Source organism: Panthera leo, chromosome E3, assembly GCF_018350215.1.
Source record: "Panthera leo isolate Ple1 chromosome E3, P.leo_Ple1_pat1.1, whole genome shotgun sequence".
Classification (NCBI taxonomy): Eukaryota; Metazoa; Chordata; class Mammalia; order Carnivora; family Felidae; genus Panthera; species Panthera leo.
This window is the reverse complement of record NC_056694.1, coordinates 28,107,635-28,124,983: the sequence shown is the minus strand read 5'-3', so window position 1 is coordinate 28,124,983 and position 17,349 is coordinate 28,107,635. Positions and strand designations below refer to the sequence as shown.

The window sequence follows — 17,349 nt, the reverse complement described above, 5'->3', positions numbered from 1 at the left end:
TTACTGTGGTTTTCATGGACAAGGCAAGGTCGGTACATGCAGCAAACATAGGATTGGCTGTTTTGAATAACCTTAGAAGGATGTGGGCTACAGGGATGGCCCCTAGTTGTCTGGTGTCTGGCCTTGGTATGATGTAGGGCAGAGACATAGTGACCCAGACTGCAGGAACATGATAAAAGAAGGCGGATAGGGTGATGTGGATTGGTGATTAATTGGTTCACATTTCAGAGATGCTCAAAGGAAAATTGTTTTCTGTTTGTGGGAATTAGTGAACTCTGGGAGGGACAGTCCCCACCTGAGTCCAGAAGGCCCCCAAATGCCAAAGCATCATAAAACATGGAGTATAAAATCCATGATTAATCCGGTTTCATAGATAGAAAGTGGAGGTTCAGTGGATAAGGGAATCAGTCTTGGTGATCCAGTGCGTCTGCCCTCCCTGTGGCACTGGTGTTGCTGAACCCCAAGTTAGTTGTGGCAGAGACTGTGTGTACCGTGACCCACTTCACGGCTGGCTGGTGGGAGGTGAGGGGGTCCCATAGTCAAATTACCCCCAGCAGAGAACAGTGTAAACCCAGACTTTTTCCCAAACTGGAAATTGTCACAAGGAAAGTGGAAAAAAAAAAAAAAAAAAAGGAATTATAAATGCATTCCAGCATGGTTCTTAGGACACATCAAGCCAGTCTTTATAACTTCAAATTCACAAAGACATGGCAAAGAATTTCCAGTGGTGTTAATTAGAGTTGGCCGGCCCTTTATACCTGGGTCCCTCTGACATCAAGAAAGCTGTTACCTCTCTTCTGCGGATTGGGCAAGAATTCAGGGTCATAACAGGCAACCTCAGCCGAGCCTTTGAAGACCAGAAAAACTTCAAAAAATTGATTTTTGTTAATTGGAGTTGCAGGTCTGATGAAAACATGCTTGAGATTGCTTTATCACCTGGTCGGTCACTTGTGTTGACCCTCTTTGCTTTGCAAGTTGTTCTAGGAATAGAGTGCAACCAAGCACCTGAGCAAGCCTGCTGTTTCAAGATCTCTGGTGCCAAAAAGGATTTCTGGGGAGAAGGTGCATCACTTGGCATAGAGAATTTCCTAGTAGGAAGTGGGTCAGAGAGGCTATTGAGCATAGTCCTTAAAAGCTTGGGCTGTCTTGTCAGACTGCTTATCTTCAAATCATGCTTCTGTTACTTATTTGCATATGATCTTGGGCTACTGTTTTAATCTTCCTGTGTCTCAATGTTCTCATCTGTCAAATGGGATGATATAGTGATGAGTAACAGAATTTATATTTATGTAAATATGTATTTATGTTCCTCAGCATAGGGCCAGGCATGGAGTAAAAGAAAGCTTAATACAAAATAAAGTCACGAAAATCAAGTGTTACTCATTCCTGTCCCAGCCCTATCTTTATGAAGTTTAGAGATTTGGATACACGGGAATATTCCCAACTAATGCCTGCTAGCGGAGAAAGAAAGCAGAACTCCAGAAGCGAAAGTACCCCAGAGGAGAGGGACTGTCCCAGCTGTTGACTCCCTTTACACTAGACTAGGAATAGACTGAGATGGCCCCAAGTCAGGTCTGTAAGACAGGATCCTGAAGGCCCGGGGAGCATATGCTGCAGGGCTTGAGTGTTTGCATACAAGTTCAAAGAGGTGGCTTCTGGGAGCTCAAGTGTGGAGGGGGACCACTGTGTCCTTTGTAGGGACTGGACCGTGTAGGCATCGGCAGACACGTAGGCAGACAGCCCAGCCTGACGGTACTGAACTGGCCATCGGCAGCGACACCTTGTGGCAGCCTTGGGGATGAGGGGATGAAAACAAGGTGGCCAATCAGTGGATGAGAGGCCCTGGATTTGGAGTTTGCAAGTAACCTTTTGATTAACTAAAGCTTCAGGATTTTTGGACCATGGGAAGGGAAATCTAGAGGGAGATACTAGATTTCTTGCTCCAGTAAGTGTAGTAGGAAGGCATGAAATTAATTGGTGAAACTAGAGATGTGACTGTTTCCCGGGCTAATAAAATGGGTCTTGCTTGGTGGACACGTGGGAGCTCATTTCACCCTCATAACAAATCTTCAAGGGTGTGTTCTCCCAGACCCTCATGAAGCTGCACAGGCACCCTGTGCACCGACTCCTGTAGCTCTGGTCTCGTCCCCTGTTAGCTTTGACCTACTCGCTCTCACCCAGCCCCACTGATCTCCATTCTCATGTGTGGGCAAGCCGAGTGCTTTCCCACCGTGAGGCTTTTGTATCTGCAGTTAGTTCCCTGTGCCTGGAGTGCTCTTTCCCAGACCTTCTTCACAGGACACACTCACGTGTGTACCCTAAATGGTACCCTTTCAGGAAGTTTTCCTGTTCACGTTCCTTCCTCCAAGTTAATCTCGGTCCCGTCACCCTCTCTGACCCTGAAGTGGTCTTTATTCCTTTGTGGTTTGCCTGGCTAGAGGCTGTTTCCTCCACTGGACCGTAAGCTCCATCACAGTGACTTTGTGAGTGTTACTCAAGGTCATATTCCCAGGGGCCTCAACAGTGCCTGGCGCATAGTAAGCACTCTATAAACATTTGTGCAGAGAGTGAATGAGTCCTCGTTTTACAGACGGAGCGCTGAGGGCAGAGACATGAAGTGGATCTTCCACAGTTACACAAGGTAGCAGGTGCTCTCAGTGTTTCCCATGTAGCCTAACCCTTACCTCTGAGTGTCTGCTCATCCACACAAGTGCCTGTGATGACTTTGCTCAGCACATGACACATGGAGGTCTGGGCAAAGTCACACCTCCGCCGGGGAGCGTCCCTCTCTTGGGGACTGACGTTTGTTGGTGGATAGCTCGTGCTCACAGTGTGTGAGGGCTGGTCGTGCACATCTTCCCCCAACTCCTTGTTCAAGGTCATCACGTTGGTAGTTTGAAGTCAGCCAGGGTGGGGGTGTTTACACCATGGAAATGAGCAAACAGTACGTATCAGGGTCTCTTTCTCTTTCTTTCTTTCGTTTTCTTCCTTTCCTTTCCTTTCCTTTCCTTTCCTTTCCTTTCCTTTCTTTCCTTTCCCCTTCCTTCCTTCCTTTTTTCTTTCCTTCCTTCCTTATTTCCTCATTTCTTTTCTTTTTTTTGGAGAGTCATTCCTTGAACGTAAACCAGCCCATGACTAGATGTGTTTCACCCTTTGCCTCTCTGTCTCCCAGGGTTTCCCTGCAGGATTCAGCTCGCTAGCTGATTCGCTTTCCACTGTCTGCCTCCCCTCCCTTGTCTCGCTTCTGTACCCTGTCTCATTTTCTTCCTCAGTAAACCACTTGCACTTGCATGCTTGTCTTAAGGGAGATCCCAACTAAGGTGCACAATAAATAAGTGATGGGGCCACATTCAAGACTAGACCCATGAGACTCCAAACCCAGTCATGTCTCACTGACATCCCCTGACTCTCCGGTCTTCCTCGCTCCTTGCTCCTCAGGGTGGCAGACATTCTCTGGATGTGGTGGCGGGGGGCTCTCAAGGAGTGAGACAAATGCGTTATATTGTTGGGATTACCTGGCGATTAAGAAGTTACCCTTCTTATGTTAAGGGCTGCCTTAATTAGGACATGAGAAAGTCTAATTTAGTTAGTGGATGAGGTATACACACACACACATACGTATACACACACACACACACACACACATATATACACACACACACATATATACACACACACAATGTATACATATGATTTTAAGACACAGTCATGGTTTCTATAGAACTTTTAGGCATCAAGACAGATTTTATTGCTCTCTTGTGGAATGAGCCACACCATGCTTCCATTTCATGCTTGTTATAATTTACTGTGTATAGCTTCCAACTCTGTCTAAAGACTGCTCTGAATATTCAGGGGCCTCACTAGGTGATTTAACAGATTTGACACACTGATGATGGTATTAGGTGCAAACTGACAGACCCTCAGCTAAAAAGATGCTGAAAGGCAGACTAGAAAGAGCTTAGGCTTTGGAGCTTTGAATTGATCAGGACACATTTGATCACAATGGAGAGAGACTCAGCCTGAACCGGCCCGAATGCCTCAGGAAATTGGCAAAGAAGAAGAACGTGTCAGGAAATCGGCAAGTTCATGGATGTAGCATTAGCTTTAGGTATGGCTGGATCAGAGGTTGCTTGCTTAATAAAGTGTCTTTCCCTCACTAGATTGTAAGTGCCATAAGGACAGCAGCCTTCTCTCTTCTATTCATTGCCGTATTCTCCATTATATAGGACGATGCCTGGCATATGGTAATAATAATAACAAATATTTACATTGTGCTTTGTAAGGAGGTAACAGTGTTGCAAGCGCCCAGCACATATTAGCTCATTTAATCCTCTCAACCCAGTAAAGTAGATAAGTATTATGTTCCTTATTTTTGTAGATGGGGAGACTGAGGCTCTGAGAAGTCATACAGCTAATTAGCAGGGGAGCTGGGATTCGGACAGAAGTCCTCTTGCTCCAGAGCTGTGCTTGTAACTCCAGTGCTGTATCCATTCAGTACACAGTTGTTGATTGAATGAATACATGTATAATGCTACAACTTGCCAGATGCAGAATATTCAGTAGCTACTGGTGATGGTACTTGTGTGGGCAGCCTTTGTCTTCTGGGTCCCATTAGCTCTGGGTCCTGGCGTCTACCGCCTTCCGGATTCAGCATGGTTTGTCCTGACCAGGGGACGTTAGAGAGTCAGAATAGGTCATGCCCAAGGAAATGAGGCTGGAGATATTTGTAGAATCCTTTTTCTTCTGAATGAGGAATTTGGGGGTTATGGATAGATAAATCTCAGCCTGGGTTTTGAGAGGTCTTGACAGAATTATCTGCTGTAACAACAGAGTCTGACAAATGGGAAACACTTGGAAGGAAAACATCCCCAAACCAGACTTTTTAATACGTCTTTCTGGACAACTGTAGGTAATTATACATCTCCCCTCCCCACCTTTGTGTTGGAGGCCAGATGCAAGACACCTGGTGCTATCTGGACGGGAGTAAAACATGGTGAGGTCGTGTCAGCCCCAGGGTAGTCTCGCTGCTGCTCACCAAGTATTCCGGGCCTCTGTCTTTTGGGCAGACGGAGGGCCCTCCATCCCCCAGCAGTGTGGGACATGACCGTGTGACTGGCTTTGGCCGTTGACGGAGGCACGGGAGTGACAGTTGTCGTTTTCAGGTGGAAGCTCTAAGAGCCAGTATGGGAGGCACCGACTCTCTTTTCTCTGCCACACATACTGGCCGCATTCCAGATAGTGGCTGCTGTGTGTGCTTGGGTCTGGGAGGGAGGTCAGCACCGAGCAGAGCCCCCGCCTGACCTGGGAAGAAAGTGCAGTAGTGAGAAATAAAATTTTGTTGTTTTAAGTTATTACCCCTCAGGGGTTGTCTATTACTGAAGCATAGCCTTGCTCATCTTGGTAATAAGCTGTTAGGCATGCAGGAAGTGGTCATTGAATTCAAAGAGGGAAGGGTAGAGGAATGATCACAGACTTTCAAATCAGAGGGATCAAGTTCAACTTTCCAGTCACTAGCTGTGCGACCTTGGATAGACTCGACCCTCTCTCAGCCTTGCTCTACCTTCTCGTCACTGAAATTGGAGTCATAAGAATGCTTCATGGGGGCGCCTGGGTGGCTCAGTTGGCTGAGTGTCCAATTCTTGATTTTGGCTCAGGTCGTGATCTCGGGGTTGTGGGATCAAGCCCCACGTTGGGCTCCGTTGAGTGTGGAGCCTGCCTTAAGATTCTCTCTCTCTGTCTCTACTTCCTCTGCCCCTCTCCCCCACTTGTACTGTCTCTCAAAAACAAACAAACAAAGAAACAAAATGCTTCATGGGATTATTTTGAGTATTAAAATAGGAAACCTGTAACAGAGTAGATGATGATGAACGTTAGCTGTTATTTTTGCTATTATATAGCAAAGAGTAGATAACTTTGACTGTTTTTTAAAAAACCCATCAGTGAAGGATAGAGTGGCTTAGTTAAGTAAACTCTGTAAGAAAACAGTGATGGTTTTAATTCTCCTCTATTTTCCATTTATGGCCAGGATTTGATGGTCACATGAAGGCTGAAGGCTTGAGGACCGAGACACCTGGATATAGACTCACCTCCCGTTCTTCCCATCAGTGTAATTAATTGTTTTAAGACATCCTTGCTACCGCATTCTGCCCAAATTCATCCAGCCTTGGAGCGTTTATGGCCCTGGTCATGACTTAGCTTCCCCTAAGGGTCTTTAAAGTTACATAATGGGATATACAAAGTCAAAGCTGTCTTGGTATCAGAAAATCAGAGGTGTTCGGAAATAACTAGAATGTCTCTGTAGATGTCATGCAGAACATACTACTTTGGCAGAAGTGGATCCAGGTTTTGTGGGGCCTGAAGCTGACACAATTTGGGGACCTCTCTTTAGAAAAAATAAACAGACTTATGAGTGTAAAATTAGACACAAAAGAGAATACTTGTTTGGAATGAGGAAATACAGCAAATCCCTGGAGCCTTTGGTATTTACATTTCCACTCTTCCGAGATCTCTGTAGGTAATTAATCAGAAATGTGAATCTGGAGGTGCTTTCTTCTTGCAGCCCGGCTTTCCCTTCCCACGGGCACAGCATGAGGGGGACCCCTGCCAGAGAATGGTCCAGAAGCCTAAGCTTCATTAGCGTCATGGCAAATTCACCTCTGATCTCCAGAGAAGTAGGCAACCGAGTTCTCCTCTGAATATTGCGAAGAAGGATGCATATGTGTCCATGTTTGTGAGACCTGAATATATGCGGAAACCTGGCCTAATTTTCTTTTGGGGTGAGCGTGAAGCTTTGGGTTGCTCCCTCTCAGCATAAAAGCATTTCCCCAAGTCATAAAATATTCTGTCCTTTCCTTTCCTTCCATCACCTTGCCTGACATCAGGGTTTGTCATCTTGTGCTTCACACACACACAGACACGTGTGTGCACACACACACACACACGCACATACACACACACACCCGCATTCCTGCCATCAGAGAGTGGCGGGTCCCAACGGCCCACCCTTGGTAAATCCTTGACCGGTATTTTAGTGCAGCTCTCTTCCTTACCTGACACCTTTCCATGTCTGGGCTGGTTTCCTTTTTTTTTTTTTTTTTTTTTGCTTTGCCAACACTCTAGTTAAAATATGATTTAGAACTTCTTTCCATATCAAAATACAGGTAGGGTTCTGGGTGACAAACACCTCATCTATATTTGATTTGGAAGCTTCTCCTACAGTCACCTGTAGATTGTTAAAGTGACAGGGTGTTCATGCAACAAGTTTCCCCAGTGGGCATGGAGGACCTGGTGGTACCGAAACCAAAAACAAACCAGGGTCCCCGGGTGAACGTCGGTTATTCGTGCCCTGCTATCAGCATGGAAGCAGCATCCAGTGACTCTGTGTTCTAAAAGTCTGTGTGTGTGCATGTGTGTGTACCTACTGTGTGCCGGGAGCTGAGAGAAGTGCTGATGGGTTACCACATACCGGGGCTGCGGGGACGAATACCAAACACAGGCTGGGCAGCTTAAACAACAGAAATTTATTTTCTCTGGAGGCTGGCTGTCTGAGATCAAGGGGTTGGCAGATTTTGTTCTTTCTGAGGCCTCGCTCCTTAGCTTGTAGGTGACTGCCTTCTAGCTGTGTCCTCACATGGCCTTTCCTTTGTGCGTGCGAGCCCCTGGTGTCTCTCTGTGTCCTAACCTTGTCTACTTACGAAGACAGCCAGTCCGCTTGGACTAGAGTCCCACCCAAAGAGCCTCATGTTAACTTAATCACCTCTTTCAATGCTGTGTCTCCAAATTTGGTCACATTCTGAGGTTAGGGCTTCAGTATGAATTTTGGGGTGGCCACAATTCAGTCTATAGCCACCACCCTGCCTCTGCCCATGTGAGAGCTGGCTGGATTTGAACAGGCCCACTCCTCCCCACACTTTTTGTCTTATGGAGGGTGACCTAATTAGTGCTCATCTGAACTTCTCTTCCTTTATTCCCCATCTCTGTCTTCCCCAGCACTATGAGAAGAGGTCATATGTCTGTGTCATAACAGTGGGGAAGACTGTGGGCCCTTATTAGCTCAGTGACCCTGGGCAAGTCATTTCACTTCACTAAGGTCAGTTTCCCTTTTTGTAAATTGGGGGTTGATGTAAGTACCTCCCACACTGTAGATGGGATTAGGTGGACTAATGGGCATAGCACATTAAATGCTCACTGAATTCTAGCTACTATTCATAGGATTATTTTGGTTGCAAAGGGCAGAAACTCATTAGAAGTAATTTAGACAATAGGAGGGGACTTTACGGACTCCAGTAGCCAAATCTGGGAGGGGTAGGGGTGGAGTTAGAGGGACAACCAGAAGCGTGTAATAAACCATCCCCCTGTGCCTCCCATACCTGTTTTCATCGTGGTGGCTTTGTTTCTTCAGATTGCTTTTCTATACTTAACTAGAACCATGGCTCCAGTAACCTTCCCTGTTGCAGAATGGAAGAGACTTCACATGGCTACAATGTGAAAAGTGCCAGGGAGTGTCGTCTGGGTGGCTCAGTCGGTTAAGCGTCCGACTTCGGCTCAGGTCATGATCTCGCGGTTCGTGAGTTCAAGCCCTGCGTCGGGCTCTGTACTGACAGCTCAGAGCCTGGAGCCTGTTTTCAGATTCTGTGTCTCCCTCTCTCTCTCTGACCCTCCCCGTTCATGCTCTGTCTCTCTCTGTCTCAAAAAATAAATAAACGTTAAAAATTTTTTTTTAAAAATGAAAAGTGGCAGGGAAAAACTCTCATTGGCTAGGCTTAGTTCACGTGGTCACCTGTGTGGCCAGATCAGAGGCCAACGTGCAGGTCCCAGGAAAGCTTCTTAGAGCAGGGGCTGCTTGGTAGGTAGTAATAACGGATGCCTCCCATCTCATCAGAATGTTCTCCGCATTGTGGCTGGCACTGGGTAGAAAGTAAACAAGTTCCCCCCTTTTCCCTTTTATTCTCCTTCACGCCCACTTTCTATTACACAGAAGAGTAATCCAGAAAAGAGAGTCAGCTCAACTGAGGGACTTGAGTAGTGAGGCAAGCAGCCTCTTAAAGAGCAGTAAGGAAGATTGGGGGCTGACGCCAGTGTGGGCTCCAGAGGAGAGGCCATCTGAACTCAAATCAGGCGCATGTATCTCTTCCTGAAGACAAGACACATTTTAGGCCACGATTCACATTTAAGTTTGGAAAGCTAATTGGAAATCGGCATGAAGGGTTTTAGCAGTTGCTCATACCCTTTGACCTCTCATGTTTACTTCTGGAGTGTCAAGAACTATGAAGGTCTGAGTTACTACCCTGCACACAAGTGAGCCAATTATCCTACCACAGTTTTCGTGGATGCAGGCAGAAGGCATGAGACTCCGGGGTCACAGTCAAAGGACTTTATTATTCCTGGCAGAGGGAGAAAGCATGTGCCAGTTCCCTGGGCTCCTAAGGTCCTCGGAGGTGACATGGAGGTAGATTCAGGTGGACAGCATACACACAGTAGGTTGGCGTCCTAGCCGAGGAATCCCAGTCTTTTCATAAAGATGCTGCCCGATCTCTGCCTTGGAAGGAGGCATGTCCTTTATCATCCTGGTCAGCAAATCTGCTTTCAGCTGTATTACGTCTGTCTTCCTATGCTGTTAGCTGTACAAACATCCCTGTAAAGATAGTCGGGAACAAAAACTGTTGCCAGATGTGCAGAAGCATGAGAGACGCATAGACAGTTGTCTTCTAATAAGGAGACTCTTTCCTAGGGAAAGTATATCTGAAACATGAGCAAAAATTTATTCGTAAATAACCAAAAAGTCCCACATTAACTGGGTGGTTAAGCAGGCTGTTGTTCGAAATATTCTGCTGTTTCTAAGAATGTTCTGAAGGCCTTGGAATGGCAAGTGGAAATGTTCACCTTAAAACATAAAGTGTTAAGTAAGTTCAGCCTACAAAATTGAATATATGTTTTTGTTAACTATGTAGGACAATCTATTGTAGACAATAATTCGAAGGAAATTTGCTGAAATCTTGATAGTCTTTTTCTGGGCAGTGAGTCCAGGGGAAATTGTGTTTTTTTTCCCCCTTTTGGGTTAAAAAAGTTTTCAGTTTTTTTTTTTTTATAATGAACATGTATTACTTTTATAATAGGAAAAAAAAAACCCAAGACAATATGACTTTTTTTCCCCAAATAAAATGATTTTGAAAGCAGTGCCTAGCATTCACAATTTGGCAAAAACAGGGGAGGAAAGCATGAAATAAGTAGGGAAAAAGGTTTCAGTTAAATTAGATGTCCATTAAGCAATTTGCTTGGCTGCAAAGTATCTTTTTGACAGACAATTAGTTCTGGGCAAGTCAAATGTTTCAACAGTGTGTTCTTATGGGGCAATTAAAGTAATTCATATTTGATGTGCAGAAGTGTTGTGGTAATTGGGAAACTTTCCTGAATGGCAGTTGAAGGCAGGCTTGTGGTGTTTTATTTTTCTTCCTTGAAGTTGTCCTGATTGAAGAAGATGTTAAGTCATTTCCTTGACAAGCTATGTAGCTGGAGCTGCTAAGGGGACTGGTGGATAGTAGAGTAGAATTTCCTATTTGCTAGAGGAAGTTATGTTTGTGGAAGAATACAAGGTTCGACAGTGACAACGTTAGCAACATTCGTTATGGTATCATCAGCATTTATACAGTATCCACAAATAGTTATCAACAACAGTCATTCAATGGAGATTTTGAGTGTTTATCCTGTGCCAGAACTAAGTGAACTAAGCACTTTCTATGTCTCTTGTTTTCTACAACTATGCCATGCAGTAGATTTGATTGGGGTCTCCCTATTACAGACGAGGAAACTGGGCCAGAGAAGTTAGGTGACTTGTCCAAGGGCGCACAGCACATCAGTGATGTAGCTGAAATCTGAGTCCATCAGTCTGACTCTGAAGCCCTTGTTCATACATTCTTGGACTTATGTACTGGGATTTCTTGGAAAATAATAATGCTTTATACCTTTCTCTACTTTCCTGGATAAAGTAATCTGACTTTCACCCCAGGGCAAGGAAGGTATACTGTACATGCTTCATTTGAGAGAGAAAAAAGCTGACACACAGAATGGGTTAGGAAGTTCTGTAAGCCATGCAGTTAAAGAGCAGAAAAATTCTATTTTGAAGTAGCAGGGCCTTGACATCAATGCAATTAAAATTGGTAAATTTTAATTGATAATGTCTTTTGTAGTCCATGAAATTGGATGAGAGGTGAGGTGCTGTATTAGCCAAACTTTTACACTTACCTCTTGCTCCCATTGCAAGCAACTCCCACGTCCACAAATATTACTGGACTTCAGATATGGCTGGGTCCAGGTGCTTAGCTGATGTACTCTGGAATCTCTCCGATCTGTAGCTGTCAGCTTTCAGCTCTGTTTTCATTCATGTCTACTCCATTATCAGGTTCTTTCCGGTATCATCAGTAGCTCCCGATTTGTCTTAGTGAAGCTTAATACAAAGCTTAGAAAAAGAACTGACATTACCAAGAGTCTTGACAGAAGCTTTGGGGCTGACCTCATTGAACATTGAGGCTCATGTGCCCATCTCCGAACCAGTTATTGTGGCCACGGAAGTAGAAGATGGTGATAGGTCAGTCCTGGTCATGTGCTTACACTTTGTGCCAGGGGATGGTGTTAATTCTACCCAAACTACATGGATGAAAAATGAAAGAAATATTTTTTTGCCCCAAAGAAAGCAGAGATGCTGTTACCAGTGAAGGAGAGGGTGCTAATTGGGTAAAGTAACGGTTATATTTGTAGCCAGCCTGGAATATTAGAAAGAAGCTTACGTAGGGAGTCAGAAGATCTGGTTGTCTATTCCTAGCTCTGGTGGAAACTGGCTGTGTGACTGTCATCAGTCACTTGCCCTCTCTGGGCCCCAGTTTCTCTAGCTGTATGGTAAAAAAGGGTGGCCTGGCGGGGGGTCTGATGTTCAGTCTTATTTCAGGGGTTTCTGAGCGTCTGGTCTTTTGATTTGCGAGTAGCAAGCACTCAACAGACAGGATAATCTTCTTACTGACTTAGAGCTTTCTTTTTGAATGTCAGCTTTTGTTGTACGTCAGTGATGCTTATTCTCAGGGTGGGAAAAGTCATTTTATTAAAACAGGTGTGTACCCTGGTAGTTGAAATCAGATGCTTGCAAGGTTTTGTCAGCTTCTTGCCTTGGGGTTTGAGATTGGGGCATGCCTACCTTGATTGGTATTTCTGGTCACGATGTCTCAGCTGCTCCTGGGAAGCAAGAGCAGAATCTCCAATAGCAGACTTAATCAGCAGATGTCATTTGGCAGTTGGTTGATTGTGTTGGAATTTTTGCTGCTGATCTCATTCTATCTTTTTTGTTTGTTTGTTTGTTTGTTTATTTATTTGGAGAGAGACAGAGACAGCACAAGTAGGGGAGGGGCAGAGAGAGAGGGAGAGAAAGAGAGAGAGAGAGAGAGAGAGAGAGAGAGAGAGAGAGAGAGAGACTCTCAAGCAGGCTCTGTGCTGTCATCGCAGAGCCCAACATGGGACTCACTCTCATGAACTGTGAGATCACTACCTGAGCCGAAACCCAGAGTCTGACACTTCACCAACTGAGTCACTCAGGCACCCCACTGCTGATCTCATTCTAGAGAGTAGTTTGTTTAGTTGTGACTTGTTTTAGTCTTAGAGAGAAAGGAAAAAAGGCACAAGGTTTGGGGGGAAAGACTGCTAGCATTAAGGGAGTCCCTTAGTCCCTTAACAGCTGATACAATTTTACATCACCATCACCTCCTGGGAGGCCCGTAATGGTGTCTTCCTATGACAGATGAGGAAACTGAGTTTAGACATATTGGGCTGTTAGCATATCAGAGTCATGTCTTTTCTTGATGTTAATTCAACAAATATCTGCTAAGCTTCCACTGTGTGCTAGGTACTATTCTAAGTGCTGACAATGCAGGAATAACAAGACAGACCCATTCCCTGTACTCACGGAGCTCATAAAAGAGTCGGGGAGGCCAACAATAAATAAGCAAATATGTAAAGATTTCCAAGACTAGGAAGTACTGTGAATAAACCAACACTGGCAACACTGATGGAGACTATCTGAGGTAAGGAGTCAGAGTGCCCATAAATGGGGTGGATAGATCAGGGAAGGCATCTATGAGAATGTGAGCTGACACTTAAATGATGAGATTCAAACAGCTGGGAAAGATGTCTGAGCAGAGAGTAGGACAAGTGCAAAGGCCCTGAGGCAGGAACAAGCTTGGGACAGAAAGAAGGGCACTGTGCTGGTGGAGGGTGAGAAAGGATAGTAAGCCCCAGTGATATTAGGGGACTTAGGTGGTGGCCAAATCACACAACTCTGGGAAGCCGTCGTGAGGAGTGGTTAAGAGAAGGTTGGCAGTATTTTTATGATTTGTTTTTTAATAGCGTTTTTGAGGTGTAATGTACCTACTGTAATTTTTATCTACTGTAACTGTGCAGTTAAATGATTTTCAGTTGTTCATATGTAGATTTTCCAGTTTTGGAACATTTCTATCATACAAAAGGTCCCCCATGTCCATTTTTCTTCCTTCAGTTGTGCTTATATGTAGGCTTTAAGTCTTATAGCTATTAAAATAAATTCTATTTTTTCAAACTTTATTGAGATATAATTGAAATGTAACATTGTATAAGTTTAAGGTATACAACAGAATGATTTGAAACACTTACATATTCAGCCATGTTGCTGACATCACTCCAAGAATAAGTTCTTTTGAAGTGCGGAACAAATCGTTTGGTTGAGGAAGGGGTCAGTCTGAGCACTTCAACTGTGAAGTATTTTTACTGAGTGTAGTTTGGATCTCACAGTCACTAGGCTCTGTTTTATAGATATGTGATGGTTGCACAGAGATGCTATAGAACCTGCTTGAGATCACACAGCCAATGGCTGAGAATCCAGGACTTAAACCTAGTTTAAGCCTTCTGACTTCAAGGTCAGTGCTTTTGTCTTCCACATCCTACTTCTATGTTGCTGATTTCTGGTCCACGTGTACTAACCAATTGATTCCTGACACAGTTGCCTTTTGTATCCTTTCTCTGCCTCCTGGGGCACAGCCAGATACTACCAAGGCTGGAGATGAAAGGTTCAGCTGCAGAGTTTCCGTAAGTTTGTCCAAAAATCTGTTCCCCACAGTGTTTGCATAAGAAGTAGGTAGGATGCTGGAGATGAGGGGATTTGGAAACTGAACAGAAGCAGGCTATCATGAAGGCTCTCTTGTTCTCCAGGAGTGCTGGTGGGAAAGTTCAGGTCATGTCTTTGTTGAAGAAGTTCTTATGTGCAGAAGAGTTGTTCCAGGGTTCTGTGTGTGACTTTGCCTCAGTCGACAAAGGGGCCAAAGTCATCACCCTGCATGGAGCCCTCTGGAACGTGAGTGAACAGTCAGTGTGGGAATCCTGTAGTGGCGGGGGGTGGGGAAGTGGGAGTGGGGGTGGGGGTGGTGTTCGTGGTGGTCAGGACCCAGCGGTGGGAGCTGGGATGGAATTAGACCCAAGCAGCCAGAGTTTGGAATATAAGCGAGTGTTAACTGAGAGCCAAAAGCAGAATTTATGAGATGTTGTGTTAGTCTGCTTCCTCTGAGGAACAAACTCCACGGTGGAGTTAGACCTGCATGATTTTCATTAAGAAAAATACCTGTGATAGGGGTGCCTGGGTGGCTCAGTCAGTTTAGCATCCAGCTTCTGATTTCGGCTCAGGTCATGATCTCACCATTCATGGGTTCAGGCCCCACTTCAGACTCTGCGTTGGTACTGTGGGGCCTGCTTGAGATTCTTTCTCTCCTCTCTTTCTGCTCCTCCCCTGCTTGCTCCCTCTGTCTCTCTCTCTCAAAATAAATAAATAAGCTTTAAAAAAAAATTAAAAATAAGAGAAACACCTGTGACAGAGAATGCAGAGGGAGCTGGAGGCTGGAAGAGCCCTCCCACGGCACTGCAAGTGTGACACCTGGTGAAGGAGAGGGAAGGTAGTTAGGGCACAGTCACCATAGGGGGAGTCCTCAAGCCAGCTCTGGGGACAGGAGCCTTGGAGCTCTCAGGAGGGAGTATGCCCGCCGTGCTCAGTCATCACTGGGAACAGGCAGCCTATGGTAACAGATGCATTTCAGAACGCAGAGCCCAGCAGCTGGGGCTTCTGGTCAACCACACCCCCTGTAGTGGGGAGTCCGTCACTCATTGTCAGGGCCACTGCTGACCCATGAAATGTAGGGTGGTCAGAAGAGTTGATTTGGCTCACACAGTGTTTACGTTGATCAAGATAGTTGCCAGCATTCAACAGTCTGCATATTTTATATCAAAAACCCCTGAATATTTTGCTTCTCTTTAAAAAAAAAAGAGCGGCAGTATGGCAGTATTCCATTTCTGTTTCCCCCGGTTGCCCAGAATTGAGTCCTTGCTGTCTCCTTTCTCCATAGATGACACATGTGCTCTGCACTTTGCCACAGTCCCCACCAGGCCCTGTTGTCCTGTCTTCTTCATTTGTTTGTATTACATATGTGCCCTCTGTGGGCATTTAAATTTGCTACTCTGGCCTTAAAGCCATCTGAGAAATGAAGCTATGAGAGTCAGATTTAGCTGTGGAGTCAAATGGATAAGAACAAAGCTGGAGATTGGAAGACAAGGTGAGAGATTGACCACAAAAGAACAAAGCAGGACACCAGAGCCACAGAGCTCATGTGCTTGCTGGAGAAGTCACCGAGAGCTCAGGAGGAGAGCAAAGGAACTGATTCTCATGGAGAAATCTCACTTGGGGTGGATGTGCGATCAGATGCATACCCTGCTTGTGTCACGTCAGTCCAGGAGTCACCCTGTCTATGTGACACTTGTTGAGAGCTGTGACTCACCCCATCCCTCCGGCCCAGCAGCGAGGACCAAAGTAGGTCTAGGTTTCTATTTGCCTAGTGCCCTTTTGTTCAGGTAGCACTCCTCCCTTCCTTGCGGTTCTCCACGGCTGCCAGCTGTCAGTCCTACACACCTCTCCTCCTGTGAAAGCCTGGGTGTCTTAGGCAGGGTTCCCCAGAAGCAGGCCCTGTGCTGAGGATTTGCATGAAAATAGTTACATGTGAGGTGACTCTAGGAAGCACCTGTGTGAGCATGAATATGTGTTAAGGTTCTCCAGAGCAACAGAACCAATAAGATATATGTGAACATATACGTATTTGCTTATACTAGTATGTAATGTAGCATATACACATATTTATAATATAAAATATATAATACAATATGTACTTAACATAAGGAGTTGGCGTACAGAGTTGGCTCACACAATTATGGAGGCTGACTAGTGCTGAGATCTATAGGATGAGTTAGCAAGCTGGAGACCCAGGAGAGCCGTTAGCATACTTTCAGTCTGAAGGCTAGCAGGCTCAGGACCTGGGAAGAGCTTATGTCTCAGTTGGAATCTAAAGGCAGGGAAAGCCTGATATTTCAGCTCAAAGGCAGTCAGGCAGGAAGAGTCCTCTCTTACTTGGAGGTGGGTTGATCTTTTTGTCCTAGTCAGTCCTTCAACTGTTTGGGTGTGACCCACCACCTTAGGGAGTGCAATCTGCTTTACTCCGTCTACTAATTCAGATGTTACTCTCATCCAGAAACAGTGTCACAGACACACTTAGAATAATATTTCACCAAATATCTGGGAACGCTGTGTCCCAGTCAAGTCCTAGATACATAAAAACCTTTGTAGAGAGAAATGAGATAAGGGAATTTAAGCCGATATAGAGTGCAGTAATGAGCAAGCTACTTTAATGGGCACCTGGGGCTCAGTTCTTTTGGTGATGGTTGGTTGATGGTGTGGAACATACCTCAGAGTATCCCAAGTGGTAGGAAAACTGAGATGTTCCTCTTCCGTTGCCCGTCTGACATTGCCTGAGGAGTGCTGCTAGGGACTTTTACTTCCTATAACTTGCCTTGGACAAGAACAAGTCCTCAGGTGGAGAGGCTCAGGTGCTTGCACTGGGATGCCTTTGGCTTGTATGAGAGTGATGAGGGTCCAGGGGACACAGATGGGCGTTGCCAGCATCTGCTATGATGGGCAAATGGCACATGCCTAGTTCATCCGTCTGTTGGACCATGGGGCAGCACACAACATAAGTAGTGTCCATCAGGATCTCCCTCGGGGATTAATTTAATTTATTATGGTCCTAAAGAGGAGGATGTGAATATGGGACTGTCAGCATCTATTTTTCCTCCCACAGAGAGCGATGGAGAATAAGGCTGAGCAAAGACAAAGAAGGACAAAGGAGAGAAAGTCTGTGTCTTGGTGGCTGTGAGTCTTGTTTCTAGTCCCTGGAGCTCTGGCTCTTGTCCCTCCCTTATCTTATGTAAACTACCACCCCAGCTGGATAACCCAGTGTGTTCCTT

The 17,349-nt window shown here is 45.3% G+C and overlaps 2 long non-coding RNA genes across 2 annotated transcripts in view; one reads left to right on the top strand and one right to left on the bottom strand.

The window, feature by feature from the left end:
- LOC122210136 overlaps window positions 1-17,349 on the top strand; it is a 433,134-nt gene that overhangs the window by 31,135 nt on the left and 384,650 nt on the right. The window lies entirely within an intron of this gene.
- On the bottom strand, window positions 9,496-12,387 carry LOC122210137. The gene is made up of 3 exons (XR_006197931.1): window positions 12,185-12,387; window positions 11,242-11,455; window positions 9,496-9,634 (listed from the first exon to the last, which is right to left on the bottom strand). It is a non-coding gene; the product is annotated as an uncharacterized LOC122210137 (long non-coding RNA).